The sequence below is a fragment of the Mustelus asterias genome, chromosome 5 (genome assembly GCF_964213995.1).
Source record: "Mustelus asterias chromosome 5, sMusAst1.hap1.1, whole genome shotgun sequence".
Classification (NCBI taxonomy): Eukaryota; Metazoa; Chordata; class Chondrichthyes; order Carcharhiniformes; family Triakidae; genus Mustelus; species Mustelus asterias.
Window position 1 is genome coordinate 84,391,312 of NC_135805.1, and position 21,167 is coordinate 84,412,478.

General features: G+C 44.8%; 2 protein-coding genes across 2 annotated transcripts in view; one reads left to right on the forward strand and one right to left on the reverse strand.

Moving 5' to 3' along the window:
* LOC144493660 (cerebral cavernous malformations protein 2 homolog) overlaps positions 1 to 21,167 on the reverse strand; it is a 440,921-nt gene that overhangs the window by 251,392 nt on the left and 168,362 nt on the right. The gene's annotated exons all lie outside the window — the stretch shown is intronic.
* fam167aa (family with sequence similarity 167 member Aa) overlaps positions 8,151 to 21,167 on the forward strand; it is a 28,355-nt gene continuing 15,338 nt past the window's right edge. Inside the window, exon 1 of the mRNA XM_078212940.1 lies at positions 8,151 to 8,403. The gene's annotated coding sequence lies outside the window, so the exon portion shown is untranslated. The remainder of the gene's footprint in view (positions 8,404 to 21,167) is intronic.

Consider the following 21,167-nt stretch of genomic DNA (forward strand, 5'->3'; position numbering starts at 1 on the left):
TTCTAACTGGGCAATTTGCATTGGTGAGACAATATATTTACCTCATTCTTTTGTTCGTGCTTCTCTACTTTTCCACAAAATTACTTATTTTCTTCTCCCAACTTCTTAACTAACTCTCTCATAATTTTCACTTCAAGACAAAGGAAAGAGCACATGGTTCCCTCCAAGGTTTAAATCTTTTCTTAAATTTCAATTTACTTTCCAATTTGTGTTTAAACTCTGTATCAAACCCACTGTTGTAAAATCACAATTAGGGGAAGAACATTAAAACATTAAAGCAAACAACAACAAAACATCCATGCAACCACTTTGTTAAACACACACAGACACACATGGAAGTTTCCAACATTCATTCCACAGCACTTCCTCTTTCATTCAAACTTAACATTTTGAACTGGGATGAAAGTAAAACATTTAAAGAGAATACAGAAAGTTGATTAAGGCAGTCGCTTTTATTCTTCTTTCTTCCAAACAGTAATTAAACTCAAAAACAGAAGTAAATTCAAGAAATCTTATACTTAAATCTTTAACAGTTTTAACACTTCCCCAGCCCCCCCGAAGTTAAACCAAAGTGCAAAGCACCGCATCCACTGCCCGCAACAAACACTCCACAAGAACAAAGCGGCTTCAACAACTCCCGCTCGCACTCTAATGCAACAACAACCACCTACATTCGACAAGCAACCAGACCACACAAACACACTGAAATACAAAAACTAAGATTTCTCCTCTCCGCCTCCAAGTACGCCACTAGTTCCATTCCACTAGTTCATCATAATCCTGGGACATAATCACTCCCATTTTTAGGATGGTTTGGTGAGTGCTAGAGGGCCCATCCTTGAAAGCCTGGATGAAAGCTCGATCCCCACAGCCTGGGTTCCCTTGCCTTGAGCATTCCTGGTACACTTGGAACAACCGTTCCCCGTACTCAGAAGCTCCTTCCCCCTTTAGCTGCTTGGTCGTTGTAATTCTGCTCCAGTTAGTAGGAGCATTTCCTAATACTCTCTAAATTTCTGTCTTAAACTGGGTGAAGGGTGCCTGTTGGGCATCTATTTCTGCTGTTAGGGCGACTACATGTGTCCAACATCCCCCACTATAATCTTGTGCTGGAGGAGTGGCGGGTTAACCTGCTACCTGTCTCCACTTATCCGCTGGACAGGCTGCCCTGACTAGTTGGTGTACGTCTCTCAGGTGTAATTGGTGTCCTACCCAAATTGTATCTAATTCTTCCCAGAATTTAGTGTTTGCACTTCTAGGTTGTAATTTACCTGGGGAAGCCACTATCTGCTGCCTTTCGCCTGGGGTGAATGGTTTATAATTCGCTTTTGGCTGCGCATCTGTTCCCCCTCGGGTTACTGGCGCTAAGTTGTGTTCTAGCGCTTCCCATTCCGCTGGAGGAGCAGTTGGTCCCTGTCGTGTGGACTCATAAGGAGGTAGAGGAACAGTTTCCCCTCCCCATCGATTCTCTTCTAACACTTGGTTTTGTCTCTCCAGTTCCCTTACTTTGGATTCTAACTCTCTAATCTTCTCTTTATCTTCACTCCACTTTTTAGTAGAGGCGACTACTTGCTCAATTAGTCCAGCTAACTGCTGTACTAATAATACGCCTATCTTCTTTGTCTTGTTTCTCTTTTCCCCATCTATCCACTTTCTCTGCTGTTCTAAGGTCTGAGAACCATCCCAGCCATCCCTTTGCATCCTCTTTATTAACACTTGTCTGTCTGTCATGTACATTTCAATAAGAGATCCTGCAGATCCCCTCTTAACTTCTTTATCTGCCATCTCACAGACTTCACTACCCCCGGTCACTATTGCCCCCTTGGCAACGTGTTTTAGGCACCGTACGGCCATGATTACTTCCTAGTAAAGTGTTCTCTCTACCGTAGGGACTTCACTACCCCCAGCCACTATTACTACTCTAGCACCGTGTTTCACTACCGTCTCAGGATTTCAATTTATACTCACGGCTCCACTATTACCGCCTCAGCAATGTGTTTCTCCACCGGAGTCCGGCTCTCGGTCAGAGTTGATCAGCTCCTTTTCCGCACCGCTTTACAACATGACAGTCCAGTACCCAACTATATAAACCTTCATGCAAACAGGTGGCAAACTCTGCGTTTGTTCTCCACTACAGAGTTTGATGTTAACCGACCTTTGCCACTTGTGCTTCACAATCCTAAGTGCCCTTGGTGCCTCTACGCCCACTTCAGAGTCCTGACCTTCACGTGGGGGATTTCCCCTCTTAACAACCGGTCTAAGGCTGCGCGTTTGAGACAGGCACTTCCTTGTCCTCTAGTCGGTCAGCACAAGTAACAGTCAATCAATACTTATCACTATATCATCAGCAGTTAGTACTTATCACTATAATACTATATACAATCAATACTTATCACTATAAATACCCCTTTTAAACTGTATTATTGACATCGTCTGACTCTCACAGATTCAGTGATCTCTACCCCAACTTTCCGATCGTGGCCAATCGATCGAACTTACCAGCAATGAGATCCTTGCCGACTACGCCAATTGTCGTGGGAAATTTACCACTTCGGAGTCAGACTTGACAAAACAGTTTTATTTCGGACAAAGCTTTGGGAGAAAGCACTGGTACTCCGCTACCTTCTCAACTACACAATGGTAGTTGACCATCTTTATACCTTTTAGACAATAGGCAGTACGGACATTAGCCGTCAACACATCATTACAAGTTGAGTAGACAGATACGGACATCGACAGTTAACACAGCATTACAAGCAAACAGGTACAGACATGGACAGTTAACATATCATTGTATATGGAATGAATACATTTATGCAGTTATGTCCTCCATCAATGACTGGTTTAGATATATATATTCAGTGGCTGATCTTGTTAAATTTATGCATTTATGTCCCCATCAGTGGCTGACCTTATTATCAAACTCATTGTTCTGGGTCTGCTCTTATCTAAAGTGCCTCAAGCTCTGACCAGTTTCCTGCAGCAATTCAGATACTGCAGGTTTTAACTCTGTGTAACTGTCTGTGCCTCTTAATGTCCCTTCCCAGAGTCCATTTTGTGTGCCAGGTAACCATTTTGTGTCCATCACTTTAATTTCACCATAACAGCGCAAACAAGATGGGCTGAATAGCCTCTTTTTGTGGCTCAACCTTACTCTGGTTATTAATGTCAAACTGTAGCCTTGGACTCCAATTTACGATGGGCTTTCTTGTCCAGCTCCAATATGCCACAGGATCAGATGAACAGGATCATTGCATAAATCATTACTACTGCCCAGAGTTTTTCCCCCATGCAGACCTGCGGAAGTCCCCAAAAAGCTTCAGTGAGGCTGAACTAGACACAGATAGGATTACAGCTTATCAGGGTGACACCACACCCGACCCATCTAGCCTCCCCATCACCAAATGGCAAAAGAGAACAGGTTGAGATCCCCTATCATTGAATATTACCCCTGCTCACATATTAACCCATTCTCTACTGCTTCTCAGTCTCTCAACTGATTGGTTTTAAAATCCTTGACCTCATTTTCTGCAGACTTCATACTTTTTCCACTAATTACCTGTCTGGCCGCTATCTCAGCTTGATCCAGACTGTTTGTAACCTCAGTGTTTGATGTGACTGTGAGCTATGAGCTCAATCTTATAACCTTTCCGTTGCAAAGACCTGCATAACGTAGTTTGTTGCGGCCTCTAGCCACAATTATCGGCTACGAAAACCATTATCCACACGTTTTCCTCTTCCAGACTCACACAGCCTTTCATCTTCTACTTTCTCTACTCTTTATCTACACTTTGCTAAACTTCATCCTAAATCTTATATCTTAACTCACCTCATTTTCTGAGAAAGTAACTATTCAAGCGGGCAGCTGTTTCTTTGCAACATATAGGAACTTTTGGTCTCTGAGCATTGAATGTGGAGAAATGAGATAGAGGACTATCTCATGGCCCAGCACACTGATGCACAGGGATATCTGAATCTCTAGTGCAGCCAGCTGTTGAATATTCCTCCCATGGGTAAACATCTAGCAGGAACACAAAACTGGAATGTAGGACACACGAAACATTAGTGTATCATCAAGGGAAAACACTGGGTCCCAAAAGAAATAGCTACATATACAAATCACTTTTAGGGAATTAAATTAGATTGCACAGGGGGAAAATTAAGATACTTTCCCTGGTGAACAATTGATTATTTCTGTGCAGTTTTGTGTGATTGATGCTATTGACGTCCAAGGTAACATGCCTAAGGCATAAAAACTAAGCTGTGGTAGCCGGCAGTAATCCTATTGCGAATGTTCTCTGATGATGAGGTTTGAGCAGAAAGTACAAGTTTTCATGCCTCTCTGATAAATTGGAGCCTGCAAAGGGAGCTTCTTTGGACATTTCCACCTGGACATTTCTGGATCTATAATTGTAGCTGCACAGACAGGTACAGGCCCTCCATCTCTGCTGCAATCAAACTAGTTTGGGATCTGTCCTTTCATCCTTTTTGTCTTCTTCATGTAACACAAAACAGGAGCAATCCGCATTCGAGTTTCCATTTTTACCCATTTTGATTGGAGCAATAACACATTTTTCTGGCAAACATCTGGAACTAAAACTTCCAATAATAAACAAAATGACAAAAATTACTGAACAATTTAAAGTTCTTTGTGAAAGAAGCAAATGTGATGTGAGAAAAAAATGTTTTTCACACAATGAGTAGTTTGGATTTAGAATGCACTGCCTGGAAGTGTGTTGGAGGCAAGATTAATTGAGGCATTCACGAGGGCATTCAATAATTATTTGAATAGAAACAATCTGCAGGAGTACTGGCAAAAGGCAGGGGAATGGCAGTAATTCACAATGTCCATTTGAAGAGCCGATGCAGACGTGATGGGCGAATGGTCTCCTTCTGCAACGTAACAATCCTGTGATTCAATGCATTCAGTTCTCAGAGATCAAAAGTTCCTATATGTTGCAAAGAAACAGCTGCCCGCTTGAATAGTTACTTTTTCAGAAAATGATGTGAGTTAAGATATAAGATTTAGGATGAAGTTTAGCAAAGTGTAGATAAAGAGTAGAGGAAGTAGAAGATGAAAGGCTGTGTGAGTCTGGAAGAGGAAAAGGTGTGGATAATGGTTTTCGTAGCCAATAATTGTGGCTAGAGGCCGCAACAAACTACGTTATGCAGGTCTTTGCAACGGAAAGGTTATAAGATTGAGCTCATAGCTCACAGTCACATCAAACACTGAGGTTACAAACAGTCTGGATCAAGCTGAGATAGCGGCCAGACAGGTAATTAGTGGAAAAAGTATGAAGTCTGCAGAAAATGAGGTCAAGGATTTTAAAACCAATGAGTTGAGAGACTGAGAAGCAGTAGAGAATGGGTTAATAATTGAGCAGGGGTTTGTGTGGAATAGGACACAGTCAGCACAGGTTCTGAATGGAATTTATGTAAAGTGCAAGCGCAAGACTTCAGGAAATTGTGTTGACTCCTTCAATGGATGAGAGATGATGAACATGCAGCAAACATTTAGGTGGGGAAATCTTCATTTGGTAAATTTTGCTGAAGTCTGTGAAGATCAATCTGTGAGAGGCATGTTCTGCTATAAGTGCCACACCTGAAGCTGCCGAGTGACATTATAGATTGCTGTATTTGATGTTGCTGCGTGTTGTAAGCTGCTGTAACCGCGGGTCATTGAGGTAGTACACACCAGCCCACAGGAGATGTCGCCATTTCCCTCTTTCACCAGTTACTGACTCCCAGGTACGAAAATTGGTGTTTAGGACCATCATGTCACACTTGTGAGCATCCTTGAAGCGCAGCCTTGAGTGCCTGACTGGTCATCTGGCTCTGGCCACCTCACCAAACAGAAGGTCCTTGGGTACGTGACTGTCGTCCATCTTGAGGATGTGCCTGATCCACCAAAGCCGCCAACACATGGGAACTCTGCTTTTGAGGAGATCCCACATTCCTGATTTTGTCCTTCCAGGATATGCTCTGCAGACTCTGAAGGTGACTAATACCAGGAATGGGTGGGTTGTCTTAGGAGAAAGGTTAGGTTTGTATCCACTAGAGTTTACAAGAATAAGAAGAACTTGATCAAAACCTTTAAAATCCTGAGGGTATTGACAAGGTGGATGTGGAAAGGTTACTTTCTCTTGTGGGAGAATCTAGAATTAGGGGTCACTGTTTAAAAATAAGGGGCTGCTCATTTATGGCAGAGATGAGGGCAATCTCTTTCTGAGGGTTGGGGGGGTGTCTTTGGAACTCTCTTCCTCAAATGGCAATAGAAGCAGAATCTTTGAATATTTTTAAGACAGGGTTAGATAGATTCTTGATTAATAAGGGGTTGAAAGGTTATCAGTGGTAGGCAGGAATGTGGGGTTGAGGTTACAATCAGATCAGCCATGATCCAGTTGAATGGTGGAGCAAGTTCGAGGGGCCGAGAAGCCTACTCCTACTCCTAATTTGTGGGTTCATATTTTTGCATAGTCAGGGAGAACAAGTTACAGGTATGGGAGAGACAGTCATAGAGTCATAAAGGTTTACAGCATGGAAACAGGCCCTTCGGCCCAACTTGTCCATGTCGCCCTTTTTTTTAAATCCCTAAGCTAATTCCAATTGCCCGCATTTGGCCCATATCCCTCTGTACCCATCTCATCAATGTAACTATCTAAATGCTTTTTAAAAGACAAAATTATACCCTCCTCTACTACTACCTCTGGCAGCTTGTTCCAGACACTCACCACCTTCTGTGTGAAAAAAGTGCCCCTCTGGACACTTTTATATCTCTCCCCTCTCACCTTAAACCTATGCCCTCTAGTTTTAGACTCCCCTACCTTTGGGAAAAGATATTGACTATCTAGCTGATCTATGCCCCTCATTATTCTATAGACCTCTATAAGATCACCCCTCAGCCTTCTACGCTCCAGAGAAAAAAGTCCCTGTCTATCCAGACTCTCCTTATAATCCAAAGCATCAAGTCCCGGTAGCATCCTAGTAATAAATCTTTTCTGCACTCTTTCTAGTTTAATAATATCTTTTCTATAATAGGGTGACTAGAACTGCACACGGTATTCCCAAGTGTGGCCTTACCAATGTCTTGTACAACTTCAACAAGACGTCCCAACTCCTGTATTTAATGTTCTGACCGATGAAACTAAGCACCACTCTGTCCACCGGTGACTCAACTTTCAAGGAGCTATTTGTATTTGAGTCTTTGTATCTGAGTTTCTGTGTTGGCGGCTAGTGCAGCATCATCAATGTGAAGGAGTTCTCTGATCAGGACACAATGTGTTTCTGTCTTCACTTTCAGTCTTGATAGATTGTGGAGCTTGAGGTCTGACCTTGTGTGCAAGAAGACTCCTGAAATGTCTGCAGGAAAGGCAAAGGTCAGGGAACGAGGAGACAAAAATACCATACAGCTAGAGTGGGGGCTGGGACACGATTCTGTTCTACTCCATTCTCCACTCTGAAACTGTCAGAATTGGAGCCAGCAAACTGTACATGTTGTCATGAAAAGAGCGGGTGAGACTGAGGAGCTTTGGTGGACAGCTAATTTTCCCCAAAGCTCCTGCAGAGTAGGAATTTCAGGAAATTATGGTTGTAAATCGTGGGAGCTGAACTAGTAAAATTGGGCGAGGAACAATTCAAAAATCTGACAATACCTCTCAGCGAATCCAAAAATGTGCAGATTAGATGGATTAGTCATGCTAAATTGTTCTTTTGTGTCCAAAAATGTTCAGGTTAGGCGAATTGGCCATGGTAAACTGCCCCTTGGTGTCCAAAAATGTTTAGGTTAGGTGAATTGGCCATGGTAAACTGCCCCTTAGTATCCAAAGAAGTGTAGGTTAGGTGGATTAGCCATAGTAAATTGTCCATTAGTGTGAGAGGGATTAGGAGGATAAATATGTGGGGTTACGGGGATAGGACCTGTAAGGCTCGATGGGCCGAATGGCTTCATTGTGCACTGTCGGGGTTCTATTATTCTATGAGTTACTGCAACAGTTAAGGTGTTGAACAATTGTATAGGCACGGGGTGGAAAGCCCTCTTCTTGGGGCGATGTATTGATGTGGCGGGTGCCGCTAGGACCCAGGCGGGGAGATGGTGCTGCGTTCCCTGCCAGTGGCAGACAGACACAGACAGAGATAGAGGGAGGGAGGGAGGAGGCTGCAGCGCTCAGCAGCAGCGCACACCAACCACTGGCTGCAAAATACCTTTTGCGGTCTCCTGGCAACATCCCTGACGCACAAATCCCAGTCTTTCTTCGCCCCCCCGCCCCGGCAGCCAGGGACGAGCGACTCGCATTCAGATAAAGCCAGGGTGATGAGTGCAGGTAGCACAGCCCAGTGCAGAAAGCTGCAGCATGGACTAAGCAGCTGCGGCGGCTGGTGGTGGCGATCCAGTGGTGTGTGTCTCAGGTGAGCAGAGGGTCTGTCTCAATGCTATCCATCTGCATTAACATTTCACTCCCATTACTGGTTCTTAGAACAAAACAAGAGTCTGATTGTGTGAGGGGGGGGGGGGGGGGTAGTGGATACGTTTGCTTTGCTTTTGTACCTACCTGAACAAATGGTGTAACATCTCAGCAGCAAATAAATTGAAAGAGGTTTGGCGGGAATGCATCTCACCCCTTTAAACTGTTCTTATCCCCCTCCTCTTGCTGGAATCTGCGTCTTATTTCTTATCTGCGTCATTTGAGACTAACCACCAAGGCTTTTCCCTCTTTTGTGTATTTTTCCTGTTATTGCAATGATTTGGATGTGTATCCATTCGATTGTACATCAAGCAGATTTTGGAATAGCTTTGAATTGCATAATGTTCAAAATATTCCTCATTTTTAAAATATCCCTGTGTGTATATATGTAAAATACGTGGCGAGTGCAGATTAAGCAGACTCTCTCTGGAAAGATAACATGAGAGAAATTTTAGACTCACAATGAAAAAGCAGTTTATTTGATGAAATATTTATTTGGAAGGATCATCCAGTAAGTCAGCCACCCCTCGGTGTAAATTTCGATAGAAGACAGTGAGCCTCAGGAGTGGAACACCCTGTACTGTAGAATCAGAAAGGTTACTGTGTAGATGGAAGCCAATCAACCTGTCATCTCTGTGCGGAAACAAAAGCAACTCCGTTTCTCCCATTCACCCATTGTTTCCCTGTGGCCCTGCAAAGTTTTTTTCATCTTGAGCTGCTTATCTAACTCCCTTTTGAAAACCACAGTTGAATCTGCCTCCTCCACGCACTCAGGCAGTGCTTTCCAAATCTTAACCACTCGCTGGGTTTTTTTTTTCTCATGTGGAGATTGGTTCTTTTCCCATTTACTTTAAGTTGGTATACTCAGGTTCTTGAGCATTCAGCCAGCAGGAACAGTTTCACCCTGTCTACTTTGTCTAGACCCCTCATGGTTTTGAATGCCTCTATCAAATCTCTCCTCCTCTTCCCTGAGGAGAATAACCCCAATTTCACCAGTCCATTCACAAAACTAAATCCAAAGTCCTTTGTCTTTGAATCATTTTCATAAATCTTTGCTCCACTCCCTTTAAAGCCTTCCCATCCTTCATAAAGTGCAGTGTCTGGGATTGGATACAATACTCCAATTGAGGCTGAACCAGTGTTACATAAAGATTCATCGTAACCTCCATGTTATATACTGTGTACGCCTCTATTTCTAAAGTCCAGGATCATTTGTGCCTTTTAACCACTTTCTCAACCTGCCCTGCCATCTCCAACCATGTGAGCACATATGAAATCACATAAAGTTCCTAAGCCAAGCAGTTTCCTCCAGTTCTGCTATATTAAGCATGAATAGGCCGCAGCTGCGTCCGTGGATTGGACATTCTTCTACAATATGTGCATAGTTTTCTCTCTCCCACAGACACATAGGGGGCTAGCACATATGCCCCATCTGTGAAGGATGGCCAAACAGGCCTGAACCTGTTGAGGATGGCACAGTGGCAGAGTAGTTAGCACTGCTGCCTCACAGCGCCAGGGACCCAGGTTCAATTCCGGCCCCGGGTAACTGTGTGGAGTTTACACATTCTCCCCGTATCTACGAGAGTTTCCTCCCACAGTCCAAGGATGTGCATGTTAGGTGGATCGGCCATGTTAAATTGCTCCTTAGTGTCAGCAGGACTAGCAGGGTAAACACATGGGGTTACAGGGATCGGGTGGGATTGTCGTCAGTGGCGGTTCAATGGGCTGAATGGCCTCCTTCTGCACTGTAGGGATTCTATGAGAGTGGTCCACTTTTTCCTTGGAAGGTTGAAACCAGGCTGCTGTTGGATGGATTTGAAACCAAGTACTTGTTTGTCATGTCCAGTGATTCCCATTCATTTGTCCAGGTGGAGTTTACGTTGAAATCCTGTGTGGGACGGTTTTTCCAGATCGGCCTTTATGATGGGAGTCGTACTTTGAGTGGGCTGAACAGCATGAAGTGTGTGGGGGGGGGGGGCATTACCAACTTTTTAAAATCAATTTGTGAGTTGCTACACGTTGGTGGATATATGGAGGAGTGATGTTTGCCAGGACAGGGAGCCAGGGGATTGGTGTTGAGCAGAGTTTCAGTGAGGTGGTAGCAGCACCTCACATTCCGCCAGCTACTTTAGCAATCAAGTTGTTTCTGGACTTGATCTTAGCTGCAGTTGTTTTTAGATGTTCCCGGAAGGTCCTATCTACAGTCACTCTGAGGAAAGTTGGATTTGGGCGGTGCTTTTAACTTTAGCCATTCATTTGAATGTTGAGCTCTTTATTAGCTTTTGCATCATGAAGATGGAATAAGCTGCGTATTGTTTTTGCGGGGCTTTGCTTGGCTTGAGTCGCCATGTGTTGCAATGAGGGGGCTTTGAGGTGGAGGAACCCAGCACCTGTCTTCAACTTTTTCTGAAAACCGTTTTCAATGTAAGTGGCACGAGCCAGCCAGCACCTGTTATCCTGTGCTGTGATACCATCTTGGTCAATGCTAAGGACTTCTTCTATGATTAGGTAATGTGCTGAAGGAGTATTTTGTCTGGGACCGAAAGCAAAGAGATTGGATGGTAGCTAGCTGAAAGTATGGGGTCTTTTCCGGGTTTTGGTACGGCGATGATTTTTGCTGTCCACCATTTCTTTGGAATGGTGTTGGAATTTATGACCATCATGTAAAGCAAGGTCAGCCAGGCAAGAGCTCCAGGTGTTTCATAAATTCTGGCAAGATATTGTCATCTGCTGACTTGTCACACTTCAAGTCCTGTAGGACTTTCTTTAATTCTGCAACCTCAAAGGGGAAACTATTGTCTTCTCCGTGTTGCTGTTGGTGTTGTCTTAGCTCACCCCAGATGTTTCTTTTGATGTTTATGTCAGGGGTGTGTTAGCTATGGCAAGCAGGTGGCTGGAGACATGGTTGAAAGTAACTGAGGGGCGGTTTTGAGTGGGTGGCTTTTGGGTTGCTCCAAGGTGACAGATTAGGCTCCATCCAGCACTTCATGCTGGAGTGTGTGAAGTTTAGCTCTGCAAAGGTTTCCTCATACTTGGTGCAGCAAACAGCATTGAGGGGCTCAATCTCCTATCTCTGGCTCCCATGATGCTTCGTATGTCTTTAGGAGGATAGCACTCACTTCATCTAAGCATAGGATGTAGATGGGCTGCGCAGGCTGCTTTGTAGATGGCACCAGAGATGGTTGTCTGCTTCATCAACAGTGATGTTTCGTAGTGGGATTGTTGAGATGCTGCATTCCAAGGTTTCACTGTATTTTGTCCAGTTGGCTTTCAGGAAGTTCCATCGCATCTTCTTAGGGCTGTTGAACACTGCAACACATAGACCTCTGTGAACAAATAGAAGATGGTGCGAGAAGTCATCTAAGACATGGCTATGTGCAAGGTGGGGAGTCCCATTAAGAGAACTAACCTAGCACAGGTCACGGGAATAATCCCCATGCCATCTGGCTGAATGGAATGTTCCTCCTTGCTTGGGGTTGTGTATAAGTGTCAGATCATTTCTGACTGCCCACTCAGCAAGCGCTTCACCGTCACTGTCCAGTAATGGGCATTCCCAGTCTGAATGGTGAAGTTTCCCACATAGATGACTGGGTGGGGGGAAGGTGGGCAAAGCGTACTGCTCCCAGCTGGTGCTTAGGGGCTTGTAGACATTGGGTATGTGGAACCCACCAACCGCTAGGGTGTCAGTTACCTCTTGAACTATCCTTCACCACACTGTCAGGCAGTATATTTCAGTTCCTAACCAATCGCTGCCTGAAACAGTTTTTCCTTCTGCCTCCATTTTTTCTTTTACCAGCTACCTTGAATCTGTGCCCTCTCATTCTTGATCCTTTCACAAATGGGGATAGTTTCTCCCTATCTACTCTGTACCTCATGATTTTGAATACCTCTATCAAATCTTCTTTCAACCTTTGCTTCTGCAAGGGAAACAGTCCAAACTTCTCCAATCTACCTACGTAACTGAAGTTCCTCATCTCTGGAACCATTCTCGTGAATCATCTCGATGCTTTATAATGCCTTTACCTCTTTCCTAAAGTGGGGCACCCAGAACTGGGCACAATGCCCCCGGCTGAGACTGAACCAGAGTTCTGTGCACTTTAACAAAACCTCCTTGCTTTTGTACTCTATATCCCTATTACTGAAGCTGAGGATACTTTATGCTTTATTAACCACACTCTCTACTTGTCCTGCCTTCAATGATTTATACACATGTATCCACGCCCATCTCTTTGTTCCTCCACCCACTTTCGAATCGTATTATTTGTTTTATATTGCTTCTTATTTCTTCTACCAAACACTTCCCTGCATTAAATTTCATCCGCTGGGTGTCACCCCATTCTACCAGCCTTTCTATGTCCTCTTGAAGTCTGTCACTATCCTTCTGTCAGTTCACAGTATTTCCAGCAACTAGTGGTAGTTAACACTTTCATGTCACTGTCTGTCTTGATTTTCAGGCAGATCTCCATCCAGACCAGACAGAAACCTCATTCATTAATGCTAGTTAGCCATTGAGACCTTCGATGTCATTTTTGTTTCTGCCAGTCTCAATACTCACACCCAAACACAATGAGGTACAAGTCTTAAACTAATCATTTTCAGCAAAAATGAAAGGGAATTTCAGGTGCAGTGTAAAGCTGGAGCGATAAAGTCATAGAGCAGAATGTTACGTCCTCGCTCATCCTGAAACCATAAAATCCCACCCAAGGTCAACGGACCTTTCCATTGTCTGCCCCTCATCCACTCCGATTCCCGTGGCGGGCAGGACGGTAAAATTCCAGCAATAGAATCGTACAGCTCAGAAAAGGCCCTTCGGCCCACTGAGTCTGCACCAACAATAACTTCCACTCAAGTTGTGCTAATCCCATTTTCCAGCACTTTGTCCCATATCCTTGAATGTTATGATATTCCACTTGCACATGCAAATACTTCTTAAACATTGTAAGATTTCCAGTCTCCATTCCCTTCCCAGATAGTACATTCCAGATTTTGAGTGAAGTTTTTTGTCTTAAAACCCCTCTAAATCTCCTGCCCCTCAACCTAAAACTATGCCCCCTCGTGATTGACCTCTCAACCAAGGGGTACAGCTGCTCCCTATTCACCCTGTCCTTCCCCCTCATAATCTTATACACCTCAATCATGCCCCCCCTCAGCCTTCTCTGCTCTCGAGAAAACAACCTAAGCCTATCCAGTCTCTCCCAAAAGCTCAAATGCTCCATCCCAGGCAACATCCTGGTGAACCTCCTCTTTACCCTCTCTGGGGTACGCCGCACTAGTCCTTATCCATAACAAACTTGAATCGTAATGTGTTGTGGTCAGTATCACTAAAATGCTCTCCGACTGCCACATTGAACACATAGCATAGCATCATAGCATAGCATAGCATCCCGACAGTGCAGGAGGCGGCCATTCAGCCCATCGAATGGCCTCTTTCTGTACTGTAGGGTTTCTATGATTTCAATGCAATTCACATCCAACACGAGTCAGGGAAGGGATTGAATTTTAAAAAAGAAAAAAAGGGCGGCACGGTAGCACAGTGGTTAGCACTGCTGCTTCACAGCTCCAGGGACCTGGGTTCGATTCCCGGCTTGGTTAACTGTCTGTGTGGAGTTTGCACATTCTCCTCGTGTCTGCGTGGGTTTCCTCCAGGTGCTCCGGTTTCCTCCCACAGTCCAAAGATGTGCGGGTTAGGTTGATTGGCCATGCTAAAATTGCCCCTTAGTGTCCTGAGATGCGTAGGTTAGGGGGATTAGTGGGTAAAATATGTAGGGATATGGGGGTAGGGCCTGGGTGGGATTGTGGTCGGTGCAGACTCGATGGGCCGAATGGCCTCTTTCTGTACTGTAGGGTTTCTTCTATGATCGAGCCTGGACCGACAACAATCCCTCCCAGGTCCTATCCCCGTAACCCCACATATTTACTCTGCTAATCCCCCTGGCACTGAGGGGCAATTTAGCATGGCCAATCAACCTAACCTGCACATCTTTTGGAGTATGGGAGGAAACTGGAGCACCCGGAGGAAACCCACACAGACACAGGGAATCCGTTCACCAGGCTTCGTTCCCCAGAAACAGATCCAGCACTGCGCCATCCCGTGTTGGACCTTCTACATGTTGATACAAAAGTCTCCTCTGAATAAATTTCAAGTAATCCACCCCCTACACATAACTTTCCCAATTTGTGTTAGGGAAGTTGAAATCCCCTAGCATAATTACCCAATTATTATTCTGAAACACCTCAGTGAATTGTCTGCTTCTCTGCTCCTCTATTTCCCCCTGACTTTTTGGGGGCTTATAAAACACTCCCAGTAATGTGGCTACCCACTTTATATTCCTAAATTCTACCCACAAAGCCTCGTTTGAAGACCCTTCCAAGATATCATCTCTCCTTATTGCAGCAATTTATTCCTTAATTAATAGTGCAATACCATCTCCCCTTTTACACCCTCTTCTGTCTCGGCTAAGGATCCTATACCCTGGAATGTTGAGTTGCCAGTCCTGTCCTTCTCTCAACCATGTCTCTGTGGTGGCAACAATATCACACTTCCAACTTTCAATCCACACCCTTAACTCATCAGTCTTACCTATTACACTCCGAGCATTAAAGTAAAGACCATCCAGCCTTGCCTTATTCGCTTGACACTCAACATAACTGAACTCATTCTGACTTGCTTCCTTTACCTTAGCATGATGTGTCTCTATTTTATTGATGCTCAGTGTCACTCCCCCGCCAAACTAGTTTAAACTCCTCCCAACAGCACTAACAAACCTATCTGCAAGAATGTTTGCCCCAATGTGGTTCGTATGCCGACTGTCCCATTTGTACATGTCCCACCTTCCCCAGAAACGGTCCCAGTGTTCCAGGAATCTAAAATCTCCCTCCTGCACCAACTCTTGAGCCACACATTCATCTGTCCTATTTTTCTATATCTACTCTTGTTAGCATGTTGAACCCTGAAGACTTCCAAACTCAATGCATTTGGGCTGAGATTGAGATACTTGCCGCTTTCAGTGCTGCTTCTTTTCATTCTTAACACTTGTGCTCCTCCACTTTAAGGTATTGCTGCTAACGATTCACATTTAGTCACCTTAGCCTAACCCACCCAATTTTCTACCTCTAGCTCAGTGAGCTGCTTACTGGAGAGAATGTTTTGTGCTGGCAGCTTACTAATAAATAGCTTTACATTAAAGACACAAGACTAAAATGGATTGGAATCCCACTGACCCTTCCCAGCAGATGCTGTATCTCTTCTGACTACCACATTTTCTGACCACCGCTGCCTTGACCGCTACCTCCCCTGACCGTTTCCTACCCCAACTATTGCACTATTGCCGACCCCAGCATCCCCCGACTGCCCTGAGCACCCTCTTCCCTGGACATCCCCTATCCTGGCTACAAGCTGTCCAGGCTTGTCAAATAGTGCCACAAAAATAAATTTCCGCTTCTGTGCTTTAATAATAATCTCTCAATGTGAAAATAACTCTACTTACTTCCTCTTTGTCCTCTAGTAATAATTCTGAACCTGAAAATCCAATTAAGCACCATTGATCCTAGTGTAAAAGTTGGGATGTGCCGCAAGGAAACTTCACAGCTGATTCCAGGTCAGGAGGGAATTTCCTGATTTAAATATTCTTGGAAGGTGCCAGTACCAATTTGGACGGATTCCAGTTGCCCACCATAACAGAGAGGCAGCTATTGCAGGAGAGACCTGCTGCTTGCAAGAAATGATGTGGAGATGCCGGCGTTGGACTGGGGTGAACACAGTAAGAGTTTTAACAACACCAGGTTAAAGTCCAACAGGTTTATTTGGTAGCAAATACCATTAGCTTTCGGAGCGCTGCTCCTTCGTCAGATGGAGTGGAAATGTGCTCTCAAACAGAGAAACGCAGCATTACTAGGCCCATCAGCTTATTACTTGAGCCATGGTGGGCTCCACCATTCACTGAAATGTCCTGTCTACAAGGATTTATGCCGAGACCCAGGCCTGAACCCATAGGGCGGGCCCTACTTCTGCTGACCAAGAGGACATGATGGATCTTTTTACCTGGCACCACACCAAGCCAGCAGCTCACAATCTGGATCAGGGATACTCCCTGCCAGGAATGCCCCTCTCCTCCTTTGACCATGCTGCGATTGACACTGCGGACCTGTTTTGTACAGATGAGGGCTCGACCCAAAATGAGGCCTCGTAGAAAGTAGCAGCAATGACCTAGCACCTGGTGATCTAGTTGTGGCCATATTTCCGGGCCTTGCGTGCACTCCCACCTTACCTACAGCCTGCAGAGTTTTGCAGACCCCATTTTGTTATCAAATCACCAGTCACAACAACATTTTCTTTATCCTCTCAAAATGATTTTGGAGCTATATCCTTTCATTTCTGGTTTTTGAAGCATATTTTCCTTGGCTCTGGTATTGTTCTTATAGTGGAGTGCCTAGAACTCAGAAAACATTCTAAATGTGGCCCAACCAAATTCAGAAGTCTTTTCGACTATATTCAAGATCGCTATATATGAAAATCCATAATCTAATTTGTCTCCTTATAGTACTTTTACTAGCATTTCATCCTTTGACAAGGGAATGGTAAAGAGAAACCAAGAAAACTGCTTTAAGTTATTTTGTAAGAGAGAGACAAAAGGAGTCAGAGGTTAAAGTTAATAGTGGGTAAATTTAGAATAGGTGTTAATAAATTCCTCTTGATACAAAGCATGGCTATTGTAAGAAATTGTCTTCCAGATAGAGTAGTGAAGTTGAAAACACTTAAACAATTGCAGTTGAATGCCGTAATAGGAGCCATCTTTGGCCCAATGCCAAGAACAAAGCCATTTGGGTTAAAGTAAAGTTTACTTATGAATCACAAGTAGGCTTACATTAACACTGCAATGAAGTTATTGCGAAATTCCCCTGGTCACCACATTTCGGTGCCTGTTCAGGTCAATGCACCTAACCAGCATGTCTTTCAGACTGTGGGAGGAAACCCACGCAGACACAGGGAGAACGTGCAAACTCCACACAGACAGTGACCCAAGCCAGGAATTGAACCCGGGTCCCTGGCGCTGTGAGGGAGCAGTGCTGACCACTGTGCCACCGTGCTGCCTACCAGTGCTTGCAAAGTCACATCAGTAGTAGCTGTCCTGGGCCATACTGTTCAATCCCTGAACAGAGCCTTTCTGAAACCCAGGTGGGCTGCAGAATTTTACTTACGTTGTAGCCTCTCCAGTCCAGAATGCTTGGAACCAAGTGGATTTCAGAATTTCCTGCATTATAGAATAACGTTAGCATGCTGAACCACAAGAGAACCAGAAAACCTCTCAGGTATACATAATTACCTGAAAGACAAAACAGTGATAAAGCACTATGAAGCAGTATTAGAAATGGTTTTACTCATCAAAATACTGTACCTTCTACATTTCCACTCCCGAAGCACTGTACTAAAACGATGCCATTGACATCAAAGGAATACTTGAGTCTGTTCACAAGATTTCTGGACAGCTTGAGTTTCTAAACAATCGATTTCCGCTCTGGAGAGCTTACTGTTTATTTATTTATGATTAATCATCTCTGGGATTGATTACTTATTTATGAAAAGTTTGGGCTGTCCAAGAGGCTCAACAGGAACTCCTGCCTGATGTGGACTGAAGTGAGCTCCATGGTAGTCTTTCAAAGGCGTAAGTGGGAGATTTGTTCAGTGAAGCTTGAAGCTCCCTCATTCTGCCGCTTGATTTCGGAGGCAGCCAACCACCCAAAGCACAATTTAAAAGTTCAGTCTGAATTGAAGTGCGATCCCCACAGAACAGGGACCATGCGACCATCAACAACAGGAAAAGACAAGGTCAGAGCACCAAAAAAAGTGGATTTCAGCCAATCTCATCTATTATTTCAGATAGATAGATAGTGCCCCTTTGAGGAATGTAGATTCATTTGACGGACTGACCAAAGACTCAGAGTGGCAATCCATTGGAAAGGTCAGCAAATGGATTTGTTAAGAACAATTCATGTTTAACTATCTTGCTGGAGTTTTTTAATCATATTGCAGAGGGTTGGTGAGGTGATGCTGTTGATTTCAGGTAAATGCCTTCCAAAAGGCATTTGATAAAATACCGCACAACAGACCTGTGCCCAAAGTTAGAGCTCATGGAATAAAAGGGACAGTAGCCACATGGATATGAAATTGGCTGAATGATAGGAAATAGAGGGTAAATGGGTGTTTTCCCCAGGACCTTGCTCTTCCTGATACATATTAATGATCTGGACCTTGGTGTGAAGGGCACAATTTTTGGCTGATATAGAAGTATTTTCATCCCTGAGGAGAATAGTGTAGAGGACATAGACTGGTTGGTGCAATGGGTGGACAAGCACTAGATTAAATTTAATGTAGAGGAGTGCTTCATCTTTGCTGAGAAGAACATATGATTGAATATTTCTCCGACCCAATGCTGCTGCACATTTCTAGCGAGACCTCCTGAGCCTAGCTTTCACAGAAATACGCAGCACAGAGTCGCTCATGGAACTCTGATGTAGTGGAGTAGTATCGGGGGAAGGCAGGACGTTGCCCCTTTTTATTGGCATTAGCTGCCCTACTTTAATTTTAAAGAGCCTGTTTGAATGTTAGTGAATAGATGTTAGTGAATTTAATGTTAGGGGATGGACAAGTGATTGGGTGAGTAGATAGGTGAGTGAGGTAGGTAAGGAGATAGGTCGGTGAGGTAACAGGCTGCTGAGATGGCAGATGGGTGAGGTGGCAAGTCAGTGAGGGGATAGATAAGTGGGTATGGCGGCAGATAGAGTTGGTAGGTGGGTGTGATAAGTGGGTGAGGTGGTAGATGGGTAAGTTTGTAGGTGGATGATGTGGTAAGTGGGTGAAGTTGTAGATGGGTAGGGTGATACCTGGGCGAGGTGACAGGTGGGTGGGTGGTAGTTGGGTCTATGGGGTAGTTCGGTGGTTGGGGATAGTTGGGTAAGGAAGGTAATTGAGTTGGGGGCAGGGTAGTTGGGAGATCCAGACAGTACAGTGGTTAAGGGATACTGATTAGGGTGCAGGGAGGGCAGGGCGGTGTCAGTTATGTAAGTACCCAGAAGTTGGACCAGGTTTTAATCTGTCTAACATTTTTAGATAACTATTCAGACAAATACTGCAAAACTGTCCAACACTTACTCTAGAGTCGGAGACACTTACGGAGGATCCTGGGGAACAGTGGAATTGCCTATCAGAAGTTGAAACTTTCCAGGCAATACTCACATAGGTGGCATATCAGGATAGGATCCTGACACATGCAGGGGGCAGGGATTCAGGTTCCTGGACCATTGGGACCTCTTTAGGGGCAGGTGTGACCTGTACACAAAAAACGGGTGGGACTTGAATCCCAGGGGTACCAATATCCTGGCGGGAAGGTTGGCTAAGGCGACTGGGGAGAGTTTAAACTAGATAGGTTGGGGGGAGGAGATCGAGACGAGGTGACTGGGAGCGAGGAAGTTAGCTCGCAAACAGAGAAGGGTTATGGACAGTGCAAGAGGGAGGATGGACGGGGGATTGAGAAGGGGAGAGCTCAGACCAAAGGATTGAGATGTGTTTACTTTAATGCCAGGAGTATAGTGAATAAAGGGGATGAGCTCAGAGCGTGGATCGATGCCTGGAAGTGTGATGTGGTGACCATTACCGAGATTGGATGTCTCAGGGATAGGACTGGATACTCCAGGTGCCGGGATTCAGATGTTCCAGGAAGGACAGGGAGGGAGGCAAGAGAGGGCGTGGAGTGGCACAGCTGATCAGGGATAGTGTCACAGCTGTAGAGAAGGTGTATGCTGTGGAGGGATTGTCCACAGAGTCTCTGTGGGTGGAAGTTTGGAGTGGGAAGGGGTCGATCACTTTGCTGGGAGTTTTCTATAGGCCGCCCAAAAGTAACAGGGAGGTGGAGGAGCAGATAGGGAAACAGATCCTGGAGAGATGCAGTAATAGCAGAGTTGTTGTGATGGGAGACTTTAATTTCCCAAACATAGATTGGAATATCCCGAGGGTAAGGGGATTGGATGGGGAGGAGTTTGTTAGGTGTGTTCAGGAGGGTTTCCTAACACAGCACGTGGACAAGCCTACAAGAGGAGAGGCTGTACTTGATCTGATACTGACCAATGAACCTGGACAGGTGTCAGATCTCTCAGTGGGAGAGCATCTTGGGGATAGCGATCATAACTCTGTCTCCTTTATACTTGCATTGGAAAAAGAGAGGATCAGGCAAGCTAGGAAAGCGTTTATATGGAGTAAGGGGAAATAGAACAAAGAACAACAAAGAACAAAGAACAATACAGCACAGGAACAGGCCCTTCGGCCCTCCAAGCCCGCGCCGCTCCCCGGTCCAGGATTGAATCCTGAATCCAGGATCCCTGCCCAATTTTCCAGCCTATCTACATACCAATATCCTATCCACCGAGCTGTCCCTCACAGCTACGATGCTTTGTTCGTATGAAGACATAAGGCAGCAAATTAGGGGAGTAAATTGGAAGGAGGTATTCTCGGGGAAATGTACTGTAGAGAGGTGGCAGTTTTTCAAGGAATGTCTGTCTAGAGTTCTACAGGACAACGTTCCGAGCAGACAGGGAGGTGTTGGTAGGTTAAAGGAACCGTGGTGCACGAAAGCTGTGCGGGACCTAGCCGAGAAGAAAAGGAAAGCATACAAAAGGTTCAGAGAGCTTGGCGAAGATAGGGATCTAGATGAGTAT